Raw genomic sequence first — 26590 nt, forward strand, 5'->3', positions numbered from 1 at the left:
GGCTACTGAAAAGCACTGAACTCGTGTGACAAAATGCAAGCTGGGCCCAGAGGCTGGCTTAGCCCTATGCAAGGCCTCAGGCCTCTGCAAGACCTGCAGTGAGTATCAGTTAGTGCCGGGGGTCCTTTGAACAGAGGTTACCCCTGCATGAAGTGCACAAGGGTAATTTGTGCTGCCACGCCAACTGTTGTGGTTGGAAAACAGTTTGACCTGGTTACGCAGCCCAGTAGCTCCCTCTGCTTGTGCTGACACCTGTGGATAAAACTGGTGTCTTTCCACCCCAGAGTCAGCTTTTGCTGAGCTTTGCTGTATGCATAACATTACTTGTTAAATTAAGCCTTCTGTCTCTGCATTAAACTAAACCTTGGGATACCAGGTCCAATTGTAAAAAGGATGGTTTTGATCCGTGCCCTCCCTAATGTGCAATTGTAGATCACCTTGTTGCAGGACTTTGGGGCCACCAAGAGTTTATGTGGTTTTGAGAGGACAAATTGGTGAAGGGTGGCCAAACACACAAAAAGCCACTGCTGGCTCAGTGAGTCCCTGACCTGCAAACAGGTAGAGGCTGGGAGGCTTCCCTTCTTTACTGCTTTTTGGCCCTGGGTGGTATTGGGCTGCAAGGATCTTTGGTCTGAACAACCATTACCTGTACATGCTGCAGCTAAGCCCTTGCATGCAAAAGCACTAGTGCACAGCAAAGACATTTGATCCACTCCTGTATCCTGGCACACTGCCCCAGAAAGAGGCATTCCCAGGGGCGTTGTTTCCGTGTTGGGTTAATGTTTATCCCAAGCTTGAGTTACTCATGCATGGTGAAGGAGAGAGCTAAGGGACAAGGCATTGCCCATGAGCAGGAAGCAGCAATGCCCTGTAGCAGGAGCTATGCCACAATGCTGTTTCTCCTCCAGCTTGTAGGCTGGGCAGCCTCCTGCCACCATCACAGGCACAAGACATGGGGCTGGCTCTCTTCCCATTTAAGAGCTCACTTAGGTGGCCTGAGCCAAAGCTGCGCCTTCTCCAGCCATTTCTCAGTGCTAAGAGCTCCTCTACAGAACATTAGCTCTGTCTGGGCTAGGGACGTGCCAGGTGCAAGAAGACAAACCATTTTCCCATGCTAGGGCCATAGTGGTGGTACTGAAGTAATTTAATGACCTCTGAGGTAATTTAACCCCTTTCCTGGAGTTTGGTGAGAGGCTGCAGGCCACACTGGTGTGCTAAATCATGAGAATACCCCTGTGTGCTTTCTGATCACCCTCAGGAGCTCTCCAGAGAGGAAAACAGTACCCCAGGTTAGTCAGTGGAAGAGGAGATATCACTAACTGTGGCAAGCGTGTTTGGGGTGAGGGGTCCCCTGTCCTGCCGCAGCCAGATGCTTGCTTTAGGTGCATGGTCCACTACCATTGAGACAAAGTCCCCATTTATTCTCGTTATTAACTGATGGCTTCCTGCCAAGTACAAAGTCTGGCTTTGAGATTCCAGCTGATAGATCAGTAACTGCTCTGGTTTTAAGCTTAATTTTTGTAATGTGGAACCTCCTTGGCATGTTGTGGTGTCAAGCTGGTAGGAGGCTTTGTGACTTGAGGCAAAATTCAAGGTAAGTAAAATAAAATTTCAAGGTCCCTTGGGAAAAAATAGTGCTCAGCCCAACATCACAGCCCCTGCTGAAAATTATACCGTTATTTTTTCTTTTATGAAGTGATTCTGTTAGCACAAAAGTATTGTTTATGGCAGCATTTTGCAGGGAGGAAAAGTTGCAAAAGGAAATTAAAACCAACTGATATTTTTTGCTTCATCTTCCGATAATTTAACATTTTTCAATGTGCTAAAAGCTCTTGCACATTGAGGGGGAATGCTGATGCCACAGACTCTGAAAAGATTTCCAGTATCACAATGGTGTTTTAAATCAGTCCCTGAAGCTGGTGGGTGTTGCGTGGGCCCACCTTCCACCCTACCCCTCCATGTCACCCGCCCCCATACATGTGGCACCGTCAGTGATTTTGAACTTCGCAGGACTGGAAATAATTACAGCAGGAGAGGTGGGAACTAGGGAAGTTCTTGTTAAGTATGATGCTAATTGGGTATAACTAATTAGCAGCTTCTTCCACACGGCTCCATCCAAACCTACCGTGGGCACATCAGGCCCCTTGTCCTCAGCGGACTGGGATGAAGCAGAGTACAGTGTTTGCTGCAACACCTCCTCTTCAGTGCAGATGTCCTAGGCTGTGTGCCAGTATAACATAGCCTTGAACTAAATCTACTTGAGGATACGGTGTCTGCCAACAGCTCACGCCCTTCCTAAGGTTGCAAGGCGTTATCACCAAGCAGAAAGCTGTTTTCCTTCCATCTCATCTCATCCGCTTCTGCAGCAGCTCCCTGTAGGACCCTGCTCCCTGGGAGCCGCCCCCAGCTAGGTGACAGGTGCTTTATCCATAGCAGCACAGACACCGTGAATGTGGCCACACCGACGTAGCTCCTGCAATGCAGAGCAGCCACAACAGGTGCCAGCTCTGCTCTTCCCAGCGGCTTGCCACAGGTTGCAGTGCTGCACGGGTTTCTGGCTAGTAGTGGGCCAATGGTGGTGTTGGATTGTGCTGCTGTCAGGCTCCCCTCCGTAACAAACTCTGCTGTCTGCGGTGATAGCTTTCATTTCATGAAAAGTGATTAACTTTTCATTAATTTGCACAGGCTGGGAAGAGATGTCCAGAGGTGACACTAGCCTGGCTCTGTCCCGATTTCTGTCACATAAGGATGTGGGATGGCAGAGTTACAGGGCACATTGCTCGAACTTCTGCTGTTGGATCCAAACAGAAAGCACTAACAACAGTGTTTTCTTTGGGGCTGCTGGAGGCCCTTTACACAGCAGGACAAGTGTTGTGTGTGGGTGCTGTTTGCTACAAACCACCTGCGTGGACACAGGCTGTCAGCAGCAGTTGCTCAGCCAGGCCCTTGCTGTTGGATGACCAGTTGAGAAGTCCCAGGAAAGAAGACAGAGAGCAGAGTTCACCCCAGTCACTGAGGACACCCCAGTACTGACACCAGTCCCAGCCACCCAGTCTTAGACTGCAAAGGGGAATGGGCAGCAAAACCATTCACTTTGTCAGCACCTAAAAACAGCTCTGAAGAACTGCACTTGCGCACAGCTAACATAGCTAGATGCCTACAGTGGACAGGGCTGCAGGCAGTAGAAACATTTCCCACCAATAACCTCAAACAAAGACATCTTTGTCCCCCTGTCAGTCCTGCATGCAATCTTCTACAGCTCAATCAGGGCCGTAGCACAGCATGTGTGAAAGGAAGCACTGGAAATCATCTGTGCATCTGCACCTCACCTCTCTTGTGGTGAAGATGTGAGCACATGCTGCAAGGGTCCTGAGGGGTTCTAGAAGCCATCTCAATTACTGTAGGCAGGGCAGGTCCAGGACAGCTGCTGCACAGGCAGCCATGATTTGTGTCCACAGCTGGATTGCTTCCTGTGCTCCATCCATGGACAGTGCTTCTCAACAGCTGTCTCTCAGCTCGACTGCCTCAGTCTCCTGGTTGTCCCGACCTGGCACCTGGCAGCAAGGCACAGAGATCACTCTTGGGGGCTGCTGGTTGCTTCTGAAATTCTGCTCAACTCCCTCAAAGGATTTGGTGGGAGTGCTCTTGTCAAAGGCCTGCTTTTCCTTCCCCAAAAGGAATTCAGCTGCCCTGAAGGACTGGCAGACTCCCGTCTCACCACCACAGAATCAAAGCAGAGACACCCGAACTGCAGCATCTCATCTGTGGAAGACACTCAATCTCTCACAGTCTTGTCACACCCGCTGGCTCAGCCCGGAGCTGCCACTGCTACCCACAGACTGGTGGGACTAAATCACGGAGATGAGCCAGGTGTCTCAGGCTCTGTTCAGACAGGACCAGAGTGGTGTTAGCTGCGTGGGTGACCTGGCCAAGGAAATCTCCGCTGCCCTTTGATCCTGGGCATTGCTGTCAACTTGCCAAGATCCTTATCCAGGGTACCAGGTGGGCTTGTAGTGCTGCCAAGGTACCAGCTAACCCCACAGTCTGAGTGTGAGCTCTGCAGGCATGATAAGATTTCTAGAGCCATTTGCTGTCAGAGAAGGCCCTGCAGCTTTGAGCTCACATGGGCCAGTGTCTCTCCATCTGCCAGGGACTGTGGAGCCAGCCAGAGGCTACCGGCTAAGGCTGGCACACTAACATGTGTTGCAGGGGTGCGTGCAGCATTCAGGGTGCAGTGCCCAGTACCCGGTGCTTGCACTGAGGATATGGGAACGTGCCGCCATGTCCACAGCGGCTCTGTGACCCTGTGGGTAAGGCTTGTGGGTACCCGCTGCGCACACGATGGCAAAGTCCTGATGCTGTCAGGATGATCTCCGAGGAAAACGTGCCCAGCCTTCACAGTGTGCCTCCAGGCACAGACCTGCGGGACCTAGCTGCAGCGGTGATAGCGACGGGGAACTGGGCACGCCGGCCCAGGCAGGCTGGCTCCCCGGGCCCAGGGAAAGGAGAGGTGCCTGAGCCCTCTGCTGTGGTTACGCAGGGGCTCTCCCCACGACAGCAGCAGAGCAGACCCCACGATCCCCGCGGCAGATCGCGCCCAGGGGTTGGGCACAGCCGTGCTGCCGGACCGGACCGGACCTCCCCGGGAAGGCGCTCCGGAGCTCTGCGGGTTCAGGCTCCCGCACCGGGGGGCGGCGGGCAGCCCCCGAGCCCCGCCGGCACCTCCCGGCTGCGGGGCGCGGCGCAGGGGGCGGGGCGGGCCGGGGCGGGGACCGCGGGCGGGGCGGGCCGGGCCGGGCCGGGCCGGGCCGGGCTGGGCTGGGCTGGGCTGGCACGGCTCGTCTCGCCTCGTCTCGCCTCGCCTCGTCTCGGACCGGCTCGCCTCCCATGCGCACGCCCTGCGCGCTGCCAGACCCCCGCCGCCAGCGGCAAGGTATGAGACTGAAGGTGGTGGTGGGGGGTCGTAGGGCCGGGACACGCGTGGGCAGGGCCGGCAGGGGCACCTGCCACAGCCCGGGGCCTGCGGAGCCCGGCGGTGCCGGGGAGCGGGGGGCGCCTGCCCTACCCGCGGGCCTGCGGTGCCGCAGCCCCCGCCGGCCCCACCCCGCTTTGTGCGGAGCCGGAGCCGCCGCCGCCGTCCGCAGCCGGGGAGGGGGGGGCACAGGCGGCCGGAGGATGCCGCGGACCTCGGGCATCCCCCGGTGTGTGCGGCGGGAGCGGGAGCGGCGCTTCCCCGCTGGCCGCGGTGGGGGCAGCCGGTGCTGATCGCGCCCTCCCCGGGCAGGATTCTGGCTCCCCAACAGCGCCCTGCCCTTGGGCTGTTCCTGCAGGTAACCGCAGGGGGCATTTTGTGTGCGGAGCGTGACGGACCGAGAGCTGGCCCTCGGTAGGAGCCCGCCGGCCCGGGCGGGGGGGTCCGCAGCGGGCCGGGCTCCGCTCCGAGGTGCGCGGCCGGTGCACGGAGCAGCGGAGCTTCTCGCCGGCTTGAGGCAGGTGGGAGTCGGCATCGTGGTCGTGCCGCCTGCCCGGGAAGGCTGAGCCTCTCCCTGCCGGCCCCGCTTGCCGGTGCAACGGGTGGCACGGTTTGGCATCCGTATGGCTTCGCGTATGATACAGGGAGAAGCCCCTTCTATGGGTCTGTGTGTGTGCATGTGAGGGGTTGAATTTGGCCCTTTTGTGCTGGAGTCGTGGGGATTTTGGGTGCTTGATGTCGGGGCAGGTCACATCTTGTGCAGAGCACGATGACAGACACATAAATGACATCTGGGCCATCCTCTCTGGCAGCAGCGGGGTCTCCTGGAGCCAGTTCCCCCTTCAGGGCAAGCCCTTGAAGGGGTCTTACTTTCAGGCAGCACAGCCTTGGAGGACTGCTTCTTCCCGTGGGTCTGGTTTTGATGCTGCAGCTCTGTAAGGGGCGAAGGCAGGCCGTTGTGAAGGGATATGTAATGATGACAGCACTTTGCAAACAAGCCCCCAGTGGCCTCGGGAGGCCAACTATGTGCAGTGTCTTGCTGAACATCCATTGTTCACCCTGAAGGGAGTGGTGCTCTCCTTGTCTTGTTGTGGAGTGTGGAAAACCAGCCCTGCAGCATCCTGGCTGTTCCTGATCCCACCCGCCCCGTTTACTTACACCTCCTAAGAAGGCACTGTGTTTGCTGTAGTCCCCGTAAAGGGAATTTGCCTGGGCAGGCTTAACCTCTTCTGGCCTCTTGGGTGCTCAGGGGAAGTGATTTCTGCAGAGGATTGAGAGAATACTTGGGGGGAGGTTGGGTGTTGGTTGCCTTCTAAGCTTCCCAATGCAGGCTCCCTGGTGGGTTAACAAAGGAGCAGCCTGTGTAGCCCTGCTGTTCCCTTTGTTCTCCCACTGGCTGCCCTCTTTGGAGAACTCTGATCTCTCCTGGTTTGATCAGAGTTAGAGAGTGACTGGTGGAGACCCGCAGGCAGTTCATGGTTTGGTGTGACTGTTTGAGGAAACTAAAGCAAAGCTTTGGGAGGCAGGAGAGGGGGAACTGGTTGCTTCTTAGAGACAAGGCAAAAAGGAGGTGTTTTCATCTGTGCTGATGTTGTTTGGTGAATTAGCATTATTGCAGACAAGCTATGGCTCCATCAATGAGAGGTATTTCAAATTCATTCAGTCCATTAAGCCATAGCAACAAATCCAACCTTGTCATCTTTGTAGAGCTGCCGTAGACCTGAGAAATGCAAGGCTCAGGCACTGGAGATGTTTGGAAAAAGAGCAAGACAATTCTGCTGCCTGCACCCCAGCTCTGCCCCGCACTGCTCCTGACCTCTCTTCCTCAGAGGCAAAGCAAGCAGCTCTGCATGAGTGTGCCAGTTTTGCAAGTCCAGGGGGAGAGGGAGACTGCTGCCTTCTGTGTGCCAGCTGCATCAGCCTTGCCAGCAGCATTGCTCACCTCTGTCCCATTGATCAGACCGGTTGCTGGCTATGTCTCTGCAGCAGGTGGGTTTCCTGATGGCAGGTCAGGGTATCTCCAGATGTGGTGGGTTTCTTGCTCCCCCCCCCCCCCCCCCCCCGGTAATTTCTGCCTCTCAAGTATGTTTGTTTGTCCCTTCTGAGCAGATTTCTTGCTCAGAAAATGTCAGTATTGGATAATATTTTGAATGTTGCTGTGTCTACATTTGTTAGTAGCTGGATAATGGGTGGATTTTGGTTGTCTGACTCTGTAGCAGGTTTCTGCGAGTCTCTTTCGAGGTGGGTTGGCATTGGGCCCGCTGCTGGTCTCTGGAACTGGTTTGTGGTGCCTGTGCAAGGGCAGTTCTCCCTTGCCTGAGGGCCATCTGGACTGCCAGATGCCCGAGTGCTGTGTGGACTGTGTTTTGGGGCTGTATGCTCGAGTATGGAGCAGGTCCCTGTGCTGTGAGCTGCAAGTGCCCAGGCACACAGGCACTTCAGTGTGAGAGACTTGGGGAGAGAACTGAAGGCTTTGGCAAATCCCCAGAAGCCAAGGTGATGTTTTGGAATGAGAGACAGCTGCCTCAGGGACAAGCTAAGGTAGATTTTGTGCATGACCTTGCAGACTCCTCATTTGTTGTAGTCAGTTCACTGCCTCTGATATTTTTGTATTCCTTGGCCCACAGCAGCTGCACATGAAGTCTTCATCCCACCCTGGTGGGTCCTGATTTCCACAGCAGGGATTTTGATGGGCAAACTGTTGGAGGGTGGGCTGTGACAGGGTATGATGGAGACCTTCTTTGAAGAAACAGGGTGGAAGGAGACTGTCACAGATCAGTTTCCCACCGTCTGCTCTTGGTTGGTCCAAGGGGACCTCAACAGAATCCTGATCCTTAATGGCCAGACCCTGTCCTCCACTCTCATAAATAAACCATTGCCAAGAAAGTTTGATTGAAGTGTTTGCTTCAACAAAAAAACCCAAACAAACCCACCACCTTATCTGAGTATTCCTATCTGCCAGTTATAAACAGCAGCAGTCTTTTTTGGCAATAAAATGATAGCCAGTATTACAGTTGGCCAATGGGCTGATGTCTGGGTGGCTGCTGAGGAACTTGCTGCTAAATCTCCTGCTCGAACCCAAGGGGACCTGTGGACTCATCCCTGCCGAGGCTGGACAGCAGCTGCTCTTTGAAACAGCTGGGGCTGGCTGCCTCTTGGTGCACAACAGGGCCACAGACAGTCTGATCTCTTGCTCCCATGGCAAGAAGACACCTGTCGTGGTTTAACCCCAGCCAGCAACAAAGCACCATGCAGCCACTTTCACACTTCCCCCCTGCCCAGTGGGATGGGGAGGAGAATCGAAAAAAATAGTAAAACTTGTGGGTTGAGATAGGAACAGTTTAATAACTAAGGTAAAATGAAATATAATATTAACAACAACAACAACAACAAAATAGTAGCAACAATAATAATAATGTTAATAATAATAATGAAAAGGAATATAACACCCCACTCCCCCCCCAAACCAAAGCAAAACAAGAAAAGAGAAGTGCAATTGCTCACCACCCACTGACTGCTGCCTGAGCAGTGATCCACCTTTCCTGGCCAACTCCCCCCAGTTTATATCCTGAGCATGACATTCTGTGATATGGAATATTCCCTTGGCTAGTTCGGGTCAGCCATCCTGGCTATGCTCCCTCCCAGCTTCTTGCCCACCTGCTTGCTGGCAGAGCATGGGAAACTGAACAGCCCTTGACTTAGGATCAGTGCTACCTAGCACCAACTAAAACATCAGTGTGTTAACAACATTATCCTCACACTAAATCCAAAACACAGTGGAGTTGCCTCTTCTTCCCCACTTTGTTTGCTACCTCTCCGCTTTAGCTTTGAGCTGAGCCATCCATGAGTTGGCCTGACCCTGTCAGCACTGTGCCTTCCAGAGGTGAGTTTGCTCCATAGAGGAGCTTTCACCTCAGTGTGAAACCAAGTGCAGCCTGGCTGCAGGCAGAGCCAAGTTTTACGGAGATGTTGACTGCTGGGGACACCTGGGTCTTCTGATCGCCTCACACTCGGGCAGGGTGAGTGCGTGGCCATCTCTCTCTGCCTCACAGTTATGCTTCTTCTGTGCCAGGTTTCTACGCTGATATCCCTGTCTCTGGCTGCCATTCGTAATGGGAGGGAGGAGGTCTTTTCTGTAGGAATTTCCAATATTGAAGGTGTTTGACCCATGGAATATGGCAGTCTGGGAGTGAATGTGCAAACCACTTGGGCTAGGTCACAAGAGACGGCTTGATAGTCTTTAGAAAAAAACAGTTTCCCCTGAACCAAGGAGCTGGCCTCCATGGGTCTAGCATGGGAAACTGAAAACCCCTTAACTTAGGATCAGCGCTACTTAGCAATAGCTAAAACATCAGTGTGTTGTCAACATTATTCTCATACTAAATGCAAACCACACTGTACCAGCTACTGAGAAGAAAATTAACTCTATCCCAGCTGAAACCAGGACAACACTGGAGCGATAATGCGGTGAGGTGTTTCACATGTAGTCATTACCTGGCCTCCCTTAAGTGCACGTTAAGCTGCTCTGGCTGCAGAGCTGATTGAGGCAAGCAGCCTGCAGCACATAGCAATTATGCTGACGCGCCTTCAGCCTCTCTGCAGGAGAAACAGGAAAGACCTTTAGATCATCCAGGAGGCTATTTGGGCTGAGGGTTTTGACACTCAACAGGGTTATACTGGCTTGCAAGTAGAAGCCGGGCTGGCCTAGTATTTCCAGGGATTTCCCCTCTGTGGTATGACAGGCTTGCCAGCAATTCTCCATTTTGAAAATACACCCTGCAGGGCTCTATTAGGGTAATGCTGATGCTTACTATTTCCAAAGTACTTTGAAATTCACAAATAGGACTTTCTGACCCTCTGCCAAGCAAAGCCCTTTCTAAAGCTTGGAGACATGCTGCTGCCCATGGCAGGACCCATGATAGAGTGCAGCTCTAAGCCCTGTTCTCTATTCCCCGGTTGACCTGCTCCCTGCTCTATTTCACACAGTTTCACATTTTCTAGAGCAGTGCCCAAAGTTTGGCCTCTCTCTCTGTCTCTTTTCCAAGCATCCTTCTGGGCTCTGGTTTGTGCAAGGGTTTGTTTCCAGTCTGGTGAGTCGCTGTGCTCTTTATCTCTGTGCCAGGAAACACGGACATTCCTACCTGCAGAGAGGAGGTCTTCTGCACCAATGACTTTGCACTGCCTCTCTCCCTCTGTGGGACAAAGTCACAGAGGAAGATGATAAGGAAGACAAAGCTGCAGAAACTCCCATCATTTGTAGTATTTTTATGACTGAGATTGAGACAAAGTCCACGGAAACTGATTAGATAGCTTCCAGGAAAGCAGGAGAGGCCAAACTCAGTCTTGTTCTTCCTCCTGCGGGTCTGGGAGCTGTGCTTAAACAGGAGAGGACGCAACGCTGGGGGAGTGTTCCTCCCAGGAAAAGGTGGCTGGGCAAGGCTCTCCAGGCCAGGCTTACTCTAGTAAAGCGAGTATGAGCCTCATGGCTCCAGCTCGTACGTGGAGTAGAGCAGGGACAGTCGGAAAAAAGGCGCAGGCAGGAGGATCCAAGGCAAGTACTGGGCCTACTCCCAAGAGCAGAAATCAAGCAATCCTTGCTGTACAGATACTATGATTTAAACTCTCCTTGCAAGGTGGCTGTGCAGAGGGCTGAAGTCCTCCTTGGAGAGTCAGAAAACTCTGGATCCTATCCCAGGTTTTCTGGGAACCACAGGCAGGATGCATGGGTAGTGTTCAGTAGTAGACAAGTGCCTTTTTCTCAGACATTGCCCTCTCCCTGGGTTGGGGTATGGACTGACGCAGCAGGCGAACGAGAGCATGTGCAAGTGTGGGACTGGGAGCAGCAGATGTCTCCTGAAGCTGCCTGTCGTACTCTAGCCTTGCCTCGGTCTTGTTTAGCCAGGGAGCATTTTCACATAACGCATTTGCCTATCTGCCACAAGGACCCTTGAAGTGGTGCTGCCCCTGAATGCCATCCAGTGTCATTGTCACACCGGTGAGCTGCACTGAATCCAGCGATACGCTTTTCACCACCCTCTGTAGCACAGTAGCTCTTCTCCCATCAGGTATCTGTGGAGTTTTGCTTTCCAGGCTGTGGAAAGTTCGGCTCTGCCAGTGCCATTCAGCTCTCAGCCACCTTCCACATGGTTGTGTGTGAAGTTCTTTAAAACCAGTTACTTAAACCAGTGCTTCACAGTGTTTGCCCTGAGCAAGAATACACAAATCTTGAAAAATATAAACCATATTGCCTTAGAAAAGTGTAGCTACCATTTTGCCTGAACTGCTCCACAGTTGCAGTGTTCCTTTCTGAGGAACCTCACATTGATGTTTTTGGCAACACTGGTAACGTGAACAATGCCAGGAAAGACCAATCTTCCTTGTCATCCTCTGTTTTCTTCCATTCTATCTGGCCCCTAAAAGGAGCCTGTGCTGGCAACAAAATTGCATGGTAATAGGAACAGAGAACCCAGACAGCTCTTTAATTGCAGTAGACAAATAGAAGTCAAAGATTGTCGTGCTAGCATCTACTTAAATATAATTAGTTCATGTTATTTTTCTCTGCCATTTTCTCTGATTTAATTTGAATACCAAAATACACACACAGAGCAACAAAAACAAAATCAGAATAGCATTGCTCGAAGTTCCTGCTCTCATAATATTCAGCTCCTCCTATGTATAGAGGCTCTTTTCCTTAAAGTCAGGGAGGATCAGAGTCTCTCTTCTGAACGCTCCTGCCTGTGGTCATGGCTGTGGCTCATGTTTCTCTTTGAATTTGCAAAGGTCTTGATGTCAGTAACTGATGCCTGAAGTCTTAACTGAAAAGATCGATTTTGCTAATGATAGCCTGGCATCCGACAGCTTCCATAGAAATCGATAGGATTTCAGTGTCCCACAGTTTTAAAAATCATGGCACTCATTTAAAGGCTTAATAGGGATTGAAGGGATTGACTTTACAGCCCCTTGCATCTATTTGAGGCTCTTGACCCCTGCCATACATTGAGCACTGTGCAGTAACTATGGGTGTGATGCACCCTGCCAGGCAAACCAAGTTTTGGAGCAGAAAAACCCAACCCGTCACTGAGACTTTATGAGTAAAAACTCAAGTGGAAAGTTGACAGTTCTGTCTTTCTTGGCATCCAGGTTGTGTTTTGGTGAACTCTTGGTTCTTGTGGAGCTGAAAAGATGAGACGCCTCTTGTATCTTTATAGATAATGGATTCTTCAATCTGGCTGACAAACCAGAATGACAGCCAGTAGCTGGAAGCAGAAGTTATTTGGCAAAATAATAAGGCAGTTGTGTTTTTAGCAGCAAAGAGGAGGAATTGCGGGAAGAGCTTCCTGGGATGATGCATTGCTAGAACTTGAAGGATGATCTTGCAAATAATGTCATTCAGTGAAGACAGCAGTGTTCTCTGGAAGTAGGTGACACCTCTCAGCCTGCCATTAGCTGAACAGCAGCTACCTGGCATCCTGCAGAGATTTCTTTCCCTGGCTTGTCACCCACAAAGCATCCCATCTCACCATGGTGGAGAGCATACACTCCTCTCTCCAAGCTTTCAGCATGTTCTATCGGGCTTTGCCTTTAGGGCCCCAAGGTGGTATTCCTTCCCCAACACAACAGCTAACTTTCTCTCCTGAGTTTTGTTTTACGGTCACTGGAGGGATGACAATTTGAAGGCAGGAGTCCTCTGAGACACTTTGGACACTGACTGTAAGTGGAGATGGACTTCACTGACTGTGGGGGCTGAAGATCTGGAGAGGGAGGGGTAGGTGACTCATCCTTGTGGAGGCAGAGCACTGTGTAGGACTGGTATCTGCCTCTAAGGCTGGTGTGTGTTGACTGACAGAGGTCACAGTTATTAGCCAGACAGGGGCTTAGCAGGATGGTTTGCTTGCCTGTAGTACCTTCACCTTTGGAGATTTTCAGAATAAAGGTGGACAAGGCCCTGAGAAACCTGGCCTACTTAGAGGCTGACCCTGCTTTGACCAGGAGTTTGGGCTACAGAGCCTCAGAGGCCCCTTCCAGCCTAAATTTGCCTGTGATTCTGTGATGATAGTAGAAGTGAAAACCTGGTGTCCTGGTTTCAGCTGCAAAAGAGTTAATTTTCTTCCTAGTAGCTGGTGTAGTGCTGTGTTTTGGGTTCAGTATGAGAATAATGTTGATAACACACTGATGTTTTCAGTTGTTGCTAAGTAGTGTTTATAGTAAGCGAAGGATTTTTCAGCTTCTCATGGCCAACCAGAGAGAAGGCTGGAGGGAAACAGGAAACTGGGAGGAGACAGTGCCAGGGCAGCTGACCCAAAGTGGCCAAAGGGGTATATAAACTGGGGGAGTTGGCAGATCTCTGCTTGGGAACTGACTGGGCATCGGTCGGCGAGTGGTGAGCAATTGCATTGTGCATCACTTGTTTTGTATATTCCAATTTATTATTATTATTATTATTTTCTTCCTTTCTGTCCTATTTAACTGTCTATCTCAACCTATTTTACTTTTTTTTGATTCTCTCCCCCATCCCGCTGGGTAGAGGGAGGGGAGTGAGCGAGCAGTTGCATGGTGCTTATTTGCCAGCTGGGGTTAAATCACAACGCCTGGTAATGATATTAGGAACCAAAGTTCCAAGGAGTTTAAACCAAGGAAACCCATAGCTAAAGTCTACCTGGAAAGTCTGCCTTGGTCCCTATTCCCGATGCTTCTTTCCCAACACTCGTGCTGAGTGTTGAACTTGGATGAGTGGTGAGAATCCCTAACTTTCTGCTGCAGGACACATATCTGCTTTATGGGTCCATCCATTGAATGGAGGCAAAATATCAAACGATGTCCTTGAGTCTATTGTGATCATCCTTGAGGTTTCAAAAAACATTTCAATAAAGCTCATCTTGCTGTTAGCTTGCAGAATCTCTTATTGTTGAGAGCAGGGTTTTGGTGCCCAGCCCTTTGTGGGCTGTTAGTGGAAGAGGACTTCTTAAGCTTAATTGAGAGTAGATCTGTTTGATGTGTAAAGAGGGAACTGAAGTGACAATTTCTCTACCTTCTCTTTCTTTCAATTTGAGAAACCAGTGAAACTAGTCATTCTCTTGTGTATGGTTTTGTGTATTTCAGAAGAGTTTTCCAGAGTCTTACCTATTCTTCCTTCCCTGACAGCATGACTTGCAACATGAACTTTTCTGTGGCTTCATGACAGCTTGTATCTTACATATAAAAAACCCCAAACATAGTAGTGTTTATACTCTTGTTTCTGCCTGTCTTGCAGTCAAGCTCAGTTGTGGGGGTTTGGAAGATTAATGGCACAGACACCATACCTGTCACTAGAAGGGCTTCACACACCTTTCACTGTTTTGGGGTTCTGCTGCCACTGGTGCCACTGGCCACAAGCAGATGATTGCATGGTGTCTTAGTCTGTAAGTCTGGAAATCTGCAAGTCTCTTGAACTACTGCAGAAAGGCAAGTCTCCCCTAGGAAATTCAGATCTTTATTTTGAGCTTTTTCTAAAAATCTTCCCCTTTCTTTACTTCCATATCTGCCTGTGTCATTGTCTGCTGTCCTTCCTGTGCCTGGAGTTCCCTGGCATCGCGGGGCACCCAGGGTGTCACTGGTAGTGGTAGCACTCAGGTGCAGCCCTCAGGCCTTCTTGGGGACCCCTCTGTGGGACTGTTCCCATTTAAAGTCATCTCTGGCTGAGCAAGAGCTGGGAGCGTGGTGCTGACTCTCCTCTGGCTCTGAGCAGTCTGCGGAAGTTTCCTGGAGCCTGAAGACTTTCTCTGGTACTGAAAAGCCCTAGATGCAGTTGTAATTTCAGGAATGCATGTAAGATACACAGAGAAAACTGCATATTCAGTCAGGTGCAGTGTGGCCCAGTGTGTCCCACCCAGTGCTTTTCCTCTCACCCTTCTTCACACAGACAGTCTTTGTTTTTGCTGCCTAAGGCATGAAAATCGAGTCCCAAGCTGCCTGGCCTGCATTGTCAGGAGTTCAAATGCTGCTTTAATTCACAGCCAGACTTCAAGGGCTGTGGTACCTTGCCTATTTTTGTCTTTTTTTTCTTTTTTCCTTTCCACTGGCACTGGGAAAAGATCAAATACTGTCTGGATAGATCTACAGCGCCGCTGTGTCTTGAATGCCTCATGTAATGCTAGCTTTCTGCAGCTCATTGAGGACCTGGTGGTGCAGAAGAGAAGGCAGAGAGGGACAACTGTTTAGCTTGGAAAAGGTATGCCTGTAAAGGGATATGACATACAGCCTTTGACATATGGTAGGATGATGGGATGGAGAGTTCAGATAGGGAGTGATTGTTCCTCTGTTTATCACTGCCCGGGAACTACAGGATACAGATAAACAGTGGAACTCATTGACACAGGATGTTGGGGATGTGGTTCAAGAAAAGCCATTAGATGAATCTGCAGGCAGAAAATCCATTAGGGCAGGCTAAACAGACAGATAAGCCTTTGGCTCAAAAAGTCCCTGAGGCACAGATGCCCAGAGCTGACTCAAAGGCAGAGAAAAGATTAGCTTGTCAATGTGGGTATCAGCTATGCTGGAGAAATAGACTGGCATGGAAAGTAGCAGTGGTAGAGGGAGAGAGTGAGCGAGCCTGTAGCTGGGAGCTCAGTTGGGATGTGGAGGTTCTGCCAGGTATGCTCCCCAGCTGGAAGGGTTGGAGAGAGGGATGATGCAGAGGGACAGAGCTGGAAGATGATCAAAACTTGTTCTGGAGGAGATATGCAAAGAGGCTGGCAGGAATGGAGTATGTAGGGGGGAGAGGCTGATCTTCATTGATGTTAGATGGGAGCTGTGAAGAAGGGGACTGGTCACAGAGAAGAGCAGTGATGCTGAATGAAATGATCAGAGATCGAGGAACACTCAAACCAGTATAAGAGGGGAGGAGGTAAAGGAAATCATCATCTGAAGACGGGCAAGGCTGAAGGTCAGAGAGGGATGTCTATGGAAAACTGTCTGTGTGGTGACTGACCTCACCTCTGTGTTAACTGTAGCCATATCTACAGTGCAAGAGGAGTAAACCTGTGGAGTGAAAGAGGTGGTACCAGGACTGCATATCCACATGTATTTTGGACATTTTAACTTGACCCAGCTGGTCCCATTAGCAGATGAAGTGCACTGGGTTCTGATCCTGGAATGATTTTAGTTTCATCTGGAGGGCATCCTGCCTGCATGTGCCAAGATGGCTTTGCAGTGCAAACTGGAGTGCCGTAAATAGCAGCAATAAGGAGATTTGCTTCAAAAGCATGTTCCCAGTCTGAATGAAACACTACTTCTGCCCTTTCACCGATGAATTCAGTTCAGAGTGATGCCACTGGTTTCCCAGAGACTGTGCATTTGCCAAGCCCAGTGGGTGAATGAATGGGCACAGAATCTTATTTCCCTGGCAGGGAAAGCATGGGTAGTCCTCCCACTTAGTCAGCATCAATCAAAGCCAGACTAGAACCAAAAAGAGCAAAACTGAACCTTCTATCTGTGCTCTAAATGGTGAATCGATTTTAAAACTTGTGATGCAGCAGAAGAAAGCATTGGCTGTTTTGTCTGTAACACCTGCCTTTGGCACACTCTCTTGCTGGTTTATCATGCATCAGATAAATGGGACCTGCTGTTAGAGAGCTCAAAAGTGCATTAGTAGCTTTCTGGAGAACAGAAAGGTGTCAGCTGTGATTTAATCAGCCAGTTGAAGAGAAAAGCCTTAACTGGAGTCATAAAGCAATTCCACAGGTGCTGCGTGGGTGTAGGAGAGCTTCCCACACTTCTCTTTTCTGTGTGCCCCTAAGTGTTTTTTGCATGCAGATGATGCTGCAAGGGAGGTGGAAGAACTCTGCAGCTATGGGCTTCAGAGAAGACCTCTGATGCTGCCCACCACTTTTCAAAGAACAAGGTCCTGCTGTCATTGCTCCCAGAAGGACAGGGACTGTTTCCCTTTGTTCCTGGCTCACTACTGGGAAACGCACAGCTGGTTCTTCTCTAGTCCATGGCAGTAGGCACCTCTGTCTTTTGCTGCCAAACAGATTTACTAACAGTGGGATACAACTCCTGGAAGGGCAGTTACAGAGCCAGACTCTTCTTGGCAGTGACAGGTAGTGTATAACAAAGAGAAAAGGACGCAAGCTGCAGCTGAATGGAAGTAGGTCAGATGTTAGAGAAAGCTGCATCCCCAGGAGGGTGGTTGTCCTGGTTTCAGCTGGGATGGAGTTAATTGTCTTCCTAGTAGCTGGTATAGTGCTGTGTTTTGGGTTCAGTATGAGAATAATGTTGATAACACTGATGTTTTCAGTTGTTGCTAAGTAATATTTATACTAAGTGAAGGATTTTTCAGCTTCTGATGCCCAGCCAGCAAGAAGGCTGGAGGGGGCACAAGAAGTAGGGAGGAGACATGGCCAGGGCAGCTGACCCAAACTGGCCAATGGGGTATTCCATACCATGTGATGTCATGTCTAGTATATAAACTGGGGGGAGTGGAGGTGGGGGCATTGCCGCTTGGGGACTAACTGGGCGTCGATGGTGGGTGGTGAGCAATTGCATTGTGCATAATTTGTATATTCCAGTCCTTTTATTATTACTATTGTCATTTTTTTAGTGTTATTATTATCATTATTAGTTTCTTCTTTTCTGTTCTATTAAACTGTTCTTATCTCAGCCCATGAATTTTACTTCTTTTCTCGATTCTCTCCCCCATCCCACTGGGTGGTGGGGGAAGTGAGTGAGCAGCTGCATGGTGCTTAGTTGCTCACTGGGGTTAAACCACAATAGTGGTGCAGCCCTGGGGCCAGGCAGGTGGAGTTCTTCATCCTTGGGGGTTTTGAATCTGCCCTGATTAGAGCTATGGGCAGGTTCACTGTGAGGCTGGACTGGAGACCACCAGAGGCAAGGTCCCCTAGACTGTGTCCTTTCATCTGTGCTTGTGCTTTCCTGCCCAGACAGTCAGAGCCTAGTTAGTGCCCCAGCTCTGTAGCACTTTCCATTTTCACCTGGTTGATCGGACTCTCAGTTTTCCCAGGTAGATTCGAAGATGAGATCCTAAGGCCAGGCTTGGTCTTGCTGGCCAGAATCTCATCACGTCCTGCAAGCATTCTAGCCCATGGGCTCATTAGTGCACAAACCTTCAGTCATGGGGGAATGTGGTTACGTTAGATCACATTAGATGTAAGGGCTGTATCTTCAGATATTCAGGTGAAGCGTGTAGCCTCCAAATCTTAACAGAACTCAGGAGAAACATCTACACTTGCTGCATTTCCACTGCCTCACCATCCTGCTGGCCACTTCAGATTTCCTAACATATCTGTGTCCTGGTGGCAGCCGCAACTCCTCAGCTAGGCAGAAGAGGTTTGCAAAGAAGTCTGACTAGCCCCGGGGACCCCATGTGGACTCCTGTGGGCAACTAACCAAGGTCTTGGGATTCCCTGAAGGTGGCCAAATCCCCCAAACCAGTGACGCTCAGCTTTGCTGCAAGGAAAGCCTTCTGTACAGTAGCCTTTAGCAGAAATACTCCATTTGCTAGATGTCTGCAGGCATGCTTAGACCTCACGATAAACGGCAGTGGGACCAAGCATCCCTATCTTCCCAAACAACATGGCAGGCTACTGAGACCTAGCTGCATCTTTTCAAGAGGGAGCTGAACCTTGGTTTCTGGAATGCAGAAGCCAGCTTGGTCTTGAATAGCAGGAAGCTTATTGCTGTGAAATAGGAGAGCGAAAGCATGGTGTTCTGGCTTCAGGAGAAACTGCTGAGCTCACAAAGGGTCAGATGGTGAGTTTTTCAAGGCTGCCTTTCTGACAAGAAATGTGGCAACATCTCCTAAAGTTTGTGCATTTCACCACTTCCTTTTTATAATGAGTTTTTGCAGGGCGTGCGTGGTGGTGGGGGGGCAGAGGAGGCTTCCAGTTTTTATTGTTCTTTGAACTGGGATTGTTGTATTTGCTTTTCTTTCATAACAGAGCAGGATCTTGCCAGGGTAGAAAAGCTCTGTAAGGTGCAATTTGCCCTCTCATTGGATTCAGAAGCACATTAGTCCTCACAAGGAAGTTGATAAGCAATAATATTTTCTTTGCTGCCCAGGTAACCAGCAGAATGAAGGAAGGTATTGTCTCCAGAGAATGCAGGCAAGTCGGTTTTATCTTTCTGCCAGAGTACACAGGCTATCTTGGAAAGCTGGAGGTGAACCAGGGGAAGGAGGGGCTCGCTCTCCAAAAAGGCTTGGGTGGCCCCATCCTCTGCTTCAGTCATACTGCCTCCTGCCCTCCTTGAGAGCTCTGATAAGCCTAATGAAACTGAGTTGAGTTTCGGTGTCATTTTGGGTTTTGCCAGCCTTTCACACTCCCCCTACCCACTACTGTATTTCTTAAAGGTCCAAAGGTCGACTGAAGCCATTTGTGTCCACAATGCATCATCTTCCTTTCTGTCAGAGCTTGCAGAATAGGGGCACCACATGAAGCAGACATGGGACACATGGTGAAGGCAGAGGTTGAACTGCCAGAAAATGGTATTGCCAGCGAATGTGGGATCAACCCTGGAGGATTCCCCTCTTCCTCCTGGGACACAAGTTTCTTCACACTCATTGGAGAGTGGGCTGTGATCTTCACCTTGATTTCTAGCTGACAGTTGGCTTAAAAATATTCACGAATCAACTTCTGCGGCCTGGGGGAATTCATGTGCAGCGTTTCACTCCCTGTGCCCGAGTGAGAGGTGTGAACCTTCAGGAAGTGGAGCTCTGGGTGCCGTTGGCTGCAGAGTGACAGTGATGGTGCCATAGGAGCCTCAGGCTCCCTTGCTCCAGGGTGAATCACTTCGGTTGCTCATGGGAAGAACAATGCTTGTCTGGCCACTGCAGGGAAGTCCAAGGTCTCCAACAGACCCTCCATGGGCACTTCCCAGCCCCTGGGCTTCCTAAGCAACCTGGAGGCTCCCAGCCTGGTTTATGCCTCTCATGAGGGGAAAACCAGCCCCTCATGAACTTCAGTAAAGATAAATGTTGACTTCTGCCCCTGATTTGCAGCAGCTCCCTGCAGTGGTGCAGGCTAGGTCTGACTGGCAAGAGAGCAGGTCTTCAGTAAAGGCCACAACAGTCCTGGTGGGCAGCAAGGGCTTTTCCAGGGAGGCTGTGGGATCTCCATCCTCATCGGTCTTCCAAACTCAGCTGGACCGTCCGAGCAACATGACCTGCCTTTGTAGTGAGCTTTGCTTGGGCTGAGGATAGGACTTGGGACCTCCAGAGGTGCCTTCTAGCCTAATTTTTTTCCTGTGATCCTGTATACTTTATTGTTGTAATTTATTTTTGCTTGTCCCACTTGTCCCAAGGGAGGGTCAAGTACACATTCAGTGTCAGGCTTGGAACTGACTCCAGTGATAAAATAAAGAACAGGTGACAATTCAGCCAGTACTTCATGATGTGGCTTCACTTTACAATGTTCTGGGGGATCCTACCCAAAATACCGTCTTGGGCTCCTCGTCAGGTCAGGTGATAGGAGAGTCTGAACCTCTTTGGAGCTGCCTGAGGCTGTGGTCTCTGCCAGTTTTCCTCTTTGCTTTCTTCCCTCCTCCTGGCCATTGCTGCTGTCTATGCTGGGATGACCCAGTTAAAAATAACCTGGCTGAGCTATTTTTGTGAGGCACAAATGCTCCCTTGTCTATCTCCCTGCTGTACCAGCATGACAGAAGAGCACAGCCATGGAGTAATACCAGGTGGTGGGGATGTGGCAATACTGTGAGCAGGTGTCACCATCAGGGATTCTTTATTCTGGACCCCACTGGGTGTTGCTGCCTGCCTTGGGGAGCGCCTTGTGGTTTCAACTTTGAGTATGAATGCAGTCAGAAAGCTCATCTAGGATGGCCACTGGAATTTTGCTGTCTCAGCCTCGCCTTGTGGAGAATGGGCTTGTTTCACTTGTGGCAGCCCTAGCCTGCCCCTGGACATAGGTGCTTAAATTTACTTTGAGGTTCACAACACTTGGTGTATCTTCTAACATGAACAAAATTTACACAATGTGTGTTTTGCCAAGTTTGGGGCTTTGGTATGTCCTTCGTGGGTTACTTTGGGGTCCCCCACTAGAAAGATGCTCTGAGTTGATATGGTACCAGCTGGTGATTATGTTTATGGGGTGCAGGGCTTCCTATTCAGTAGAAGGCAGGTCTCTATGCAGTGTTTGCCTTCCCCAGCTCAAGCAGGTATTTGGGGGAGGCAAGAGTCATGGAACTCCCTTCTGCTTGTGGTCCAAGCAGATGATGCCTTTGTCAGCGGAGGAGCCACTGTCTCGCCCCTCCTCAGGGTGTGTCCACCTGGTACCCTCTGTGTAAGCTTTGATCTACTGTTAGCATGGTGGAAGGTCTAATATACCTCCTCCCAGGGACATGTGTGAGAGTTCATGTCCTGCCCTGGCCGGCGCGCACTGAAAACAAGGGGCAAGAGGGGCTGCTGTGCCTGCTCAGAGAAAGATTTGGGCCTCGCTGTTTTGTGGATGAGGAAATCAACTCATTTCCATCTTGAGTGACTCCTTCACCCCTGCTTCATGTCCTCTGTATTTGTGCAATGTTTATACTACAGGCAGAAGTGTTTTTTCACAACCAGCTTTCCAGGGCACTATATTTATGTATCTTTGCCGCACTGGAGAACTGCAAGTATTTTGGAGTGTTATTTAAAGCTGGATTTTCTGATGAAAGATAACACATCTGTAGAATATGGTTTCCTTTCGAGATCTTGCTCACTGTTGTCATTTTGTCCCACACCACCTCTGCAGATCCTAAGCCATCCACACCAGCAGCACGTCCTCCCTCAGGTAGCCAGTAGCCTGCAGGTTGTGCTGCTAAAATGAGGTGACAAGCAGTTCCCACAGCTTCTGGCAGGCTGGCAAGGAGAACAGACCTTGGTACTTCTGCAGAGGACTGATGTTCAGACTGGCACTAGTGATGGACATGAACAAAGCACCACCTTCCATCACCTTTGCCTCCAAAAATACAGAAGTTTGAGTATGTGACTGAAGCTCGGTTTGGTGAAGGCTCTTTGCTCATACCCCCACACTGGGGAAGGGTACTTCGATTATGAGGCTGCTTTACAGAGCTGGGGAGGGCTGTGCCATGCGTACTGTGTGGCTGGTGGGGCTACCTTGTCCCTCTTGGGAAGGAGAGGGCACCTGGGCAGGCTGCAGGCTGTGAGATGCTGTTTTCGGGGGCTGGCACGTTTCTTGTTTCTGAAAGTGGACTGAAACCTTAGTCTGAGCTCCCTTAATCTGAGGCCTGTAACAGTGGGTATGGATCCTTTAGCAACAAAAGACAAAGAAAGGCAATTGATAAAATCAAGGCTGGTTGCAGAATGGCTGGTTCCCAGCTGGCCAATTTAAAAGGCTTCCAGCTCTGGTAGCAGATAGGGTTGTTTTTCCAAGGATATGCCTCTGAGCTGCTGTAAAAGGTCCTGCTGCCTGATAGAAAGGCGTGCTGAAAGGTTTTTATTTGCTACTGTGGATTGATTGGAGTACAGATGCTCTGGAAGATGTGCTGCATTATTCATGTGGTAGATACCTTGGCTAAAAGCTAATGCACAGCCTGGAGGCTGTGAGAAGTGGTACAGTCCTTTGTGTGGTTTTGTTGATTCACTGGAAAGCCTGGACTGCTCTTAAGCTTTTTTTCAGAATACTGAGATTGATAAAGCAAATCGAGGAATGTGAGATCACTTAGCTAATGGCTCTCCGCTTCCTTTCTTGTTTACAAACTATTCCCAGGTTTTTTTTTTGGGGGGTGGGGGTGTTGTTTTTTGTTTTTTTTTTTTTTTTGGAATGCATTATACCTACAAAAGTGCTTGCTAGACTGGTCCTGTTTGTGAGACTTCACTGGTAACTCAGTTTTCTTGTGGCACCAACTTAAACTGCTTCCCTGATGTGGCTCAATTGTCTGAGGTGCAGTATGCAAGCCAACATGTGGTTTGACAACCTAGCCAAGCGACTGCAGTATCAGTGCCCCGCATTGGACTCTCCATTAATGCATATTCAGTAGTCTTACCCATGAAGATTCCCGCTGTTGAATGTAGATGCTGGGGCACCCACCACCTGCAGCAGGGCTGTGGGAGACAACTCCTGTGTTTCTGTGTGCTGGCTGCAATGGGAGGACCTCATGCAGGGTTCAGGGTGCCATACTCTGAGATATGGGGCCCTCTTTTTGTGGGAAGAGGCACAACTGCAGCATGCATGCTTGTGCTTGGACTGCCCGAGCTCCCAAAGATCCCCTTCTGAGCTGCTGGCAGCGGGCAGTGCGTGCTTCTCGCAGAAGCAGCTTTAAATTATACTGCAAACCCTGGATTCAAAGATGGGAAATGCTTTTCCTGCTTGCACCACATCTGGTGGGGAGAAGACCTTGCTGGACTCAGCAAGGCAGACTTTGTTTGCCAGTTGTGGCCACTGACTGTAGTTGCACTAGTCTGTGGACTGAATGCATAAAAAGCCAGCCTGGGAACACGTCTCTTTCTGTAGCTCCCTTCGCTGTCTTTCAGCAACTGGCTATCAAGTGACATGGTCAAGACTATGGTCCAGTGGTGAGGTTGTCCATGAGGGGATTCTGAACTGACAAACCTGACCTCCAAGGCAACATCCTTGTAGGCAGGATTTTGCTTCTCAGTCTACAGTTGTGGAAGAGGCAACTGCCTCTGTTTGCCCTGTGTTAGGTGGAACCAAGCTGTGAACCAAGAGGCAAAACCCACTGTATCTGTACCGTTTATTACTCTCATAACAATAAATCTGTAGCCTCTGAGCTTGTAGTATTGTTTGAGATGACACGTGCAGATGGTATTTAAAGCTTTGGGTTGCTGCATAATCATGTTCTCTGGTCGACTTTCGATCCAAAGGAATTTATTACTGATAATTTCTCCTTGATTGTTTTATTACACAGCAGAAGTGGAATTTGGATGGTGAGGTGCTTCCGGGGGTGTGTGGCCTGCTCACTTGCAGATGTGCCTAGGAGAGTGTCCATGGCTTGGAGGGGACCCCAGCTTAAGCTCTGAGGCTCACAAACCATTTGGTGTGGCAGGTTTGAGAGAAGCTGGACCAGAAACAAAATGGTCTGTGCTTATTTGGCACTTGACCCAGGAGGCTGATGGCTGGTGACAAAGTTCTGAGGCCTCTGATTTTGTCTTGAAGTAGCAGCTCAACACAAACCGTGATAAAACATCTGTAAAAGTCAGGAGACTGTTTCATATGTGTCTGTGGGTAACACTGACATTCGTGTTTGCCTTCAGGGTTGCCTTTTTGAGCAGGTACTCATCTTACATTTTGAAACTTTGAGGATGGAAGTGTGTGGGTGGATTTCTTCTAAAAAATGCAAACTCAAAAATGTAAACCTGAGAGCCTCAGATTAGTGAAAAATGTTGCCTGGAGAGGGGTCAGAGCCTGCATGCCAGCCTCTAACATGGCTGTAGCAAATCCATGCACCAGGGCAAGTGAAAGGCCTAGCATAGCCCACCAGGGCCATATGGCATAGCTACTGTGTGCATATGCTTGTGCTCTGACTGCACTGCTGTGTGCAGGGAAATGACTGGCAAAGGGCAACAGCCAAGACATGCTGGGCCTAAGAGGTGGATGATAGATTACTTGCAAAAGCAATCAAATTGGCAGGAATGCAAACATTTTCTGAAGAAAGTGTTCTCTGGGAGCTATTCCCCACCCCTTTCCTATGCAGGAAAAGACAATTTCTGTTTTGAAATTGAAGAGCCATGGCTGGCATAAAAGGAAGAAGAAAAGAAAATGGAATTGATAGTGTTATCTGCTGAGCTGAAAAGTGTAAGCTGTGATTGCTCTCTGGATTTCTAGCGCTGTTGCTTTCCATGTACTGCAAAGCACAGATACCTTTACTTATCCTGTTACTACCACTGGGCTTTCCAGGCCTATTTATGTTGGAATACTTTTTCAGTAGAAGCTAAAGCCTGTAATTATTCTAACACAATCACACCAGTGTTGCTGGTCCACCTTGGCATGCAGAAACTAATCCAAAAGGGGTACTTATTACAGAGGAAAAGGTGAAGATGCTCTTCATCGCCATCTTGCCTGTAGATAAGCATGTCTGCACAGGGGCATTTGTTGGTGTGCTGAGCAAAAGCCAGTGCAGGCAGGGGTGTGAGACAGCCTGACCTGCAGAGAGCCACCAGGATGCATAGCGCTGCAGGCCTGACTTTCCACACTTGGAGCAGCAAGACTTTGTGCAGCCTGAGAAGGTGTGCTGTGACAGGAGGTGTCCTGGCTCACCGGTTTTGAATTTGGACTCCTGGGTGTTGCTCCAGATCTCCAGTCACAGGTGAGACGGCAGCTCTCCTCCTGCTGCAGATACGACTTTCCATGAGTGACCTGCTGATGATACAGATATTTGGTGGACCTGGAGCTCATTCTTGTGTATTGGAAAAACCTGTTTCCGAAGGCCCGTGAGAACAAAAGCTTGGAGATCCCAAAGAACGTGCACCTCTGGTAGGCTGTTGTGAACAACAAGCAGTTTTCTGTCCTGCGTGCAGTCCAGTCCTTGGACCCCAGTGGGTACTGGCGTACTGGTTGCTTAGGCAGTGAGTTGCCACCTAGCAGGGTTAGCATGTCCTGTGATCACCTCAGCAGCACAGTCCTGGCTGACAGGGCTCACAGCTTCCAACCATATTGGCATCTTGGAGGAACAAATGCAGACCCCTTCCTAAACATAGATAAATTCCTCTGCAACAGCAAGAAAGGGTGAGTGGTGATTTGGGCTACAGTGGGGCAGGTGAGCTTAGGCAGTGCTCATGGCAGATGTGTGGGGACCCCAGTCAGTGCAGGCTGCAGGACACATGAACAACTGTCCAAAATTAACTCAGACCAATTAGCATGTTATCTTTGAGGACTCTGCAGAGGGTGAAGGAGATTCCTGAGCTCTAGACAGAGGGAAGCTTGAGCCTTTCCATAAGGAGAATATCAGAACAACAGGAAAAAGTGGAACACGTAGGAGAAATAATGAGATGAAAGAGGCAAAATGAGCATGGCAAAACCAATCATGTCAACACACTCTGGTTTTCTCTTGCAAAGAGTGGTGAGCCCAGTGGATGTGGAGAAGCAGGAGATGTCTTTTATCTTGACTTCAGGAAAATGTTCAGTGCTGTCCCACACAAATAAGATAAGGGAATATGCACTAGAAACACATGTCTATGGTAAGGTACAAGTAAATCTTGTGAGGGAACTATACAGGAGAGCTTATGTGACAGTTAATTATCAAAATGTGAGGATTTATTGAGAAGAGTTTTGCAGGATTCTTCCTGCCATCTGATGCTGTTTGGTACTTTTGTTAGTAATTATGACAAAGGAATAAATAATAAATAGGAAACCAGGAGGAGCAGGAAGCCTGCAGGACAGGGCTCTGGTTTGAAATGAGCTGAAGAAATGGCATGGGAAAATCAGGATGCAGTTCAGTAGCGAGAGGTTCAGGTGTTCAGATGATGCAGTACTGTCAGACCCTGTGCAGCTCTGCAGAAGAGTGTTCAGGGGCTGCAGTTCATTCCAGGCTGAGCACAACTCGGTGACAAGCTGGAGCGTGAAAATGATAAACATGAACTGGAAAGTATCTGGTAAGTTATAAAGGAAGCATCTGTTCATCCACGTTAGTAAAATAGGTGTATGCCAGTTTTAGGTGCAA

At 49.8% G+C, this 26590-nt stretch overlaps 1 protein-coding gene across 1 annotated transcript in view; it reads left to right on the plus strand.

Moving 5' to 3' along the window:
* The first annotated feature begins 4840 nt into the window (after positions 1–4840).
* Positions 4841–26590, plus strand: part of CORO2A (coronin 2A) — a 58770-nt gene continuing 37020 nt past the window's right edge. Inside the window, exon 1 of the mRNA XM_069776381.1 lies at positions 4841–4933. The gene's annotated coding sequence lies outside the window, so the exon portion shown is untranslated. The remainder of the gene's footprint in view (positions 4934–26590) is intronic.

The sequence above is a fragment of the Haliaeetus albicilla genome, chromosome Z (assembly GCF_947461875.1).
Source record: "Haliaeetus albicilla chromosome Z, bHalAlb1.1, whole genome shotgun sequence".
Classification (NCBI taxonomy): Eukaryota; Metazoa; Chordata; class Aves; order Accipitriformes; family Accipitridae; genus Haliaeetus; species Haliaeetus albicilla.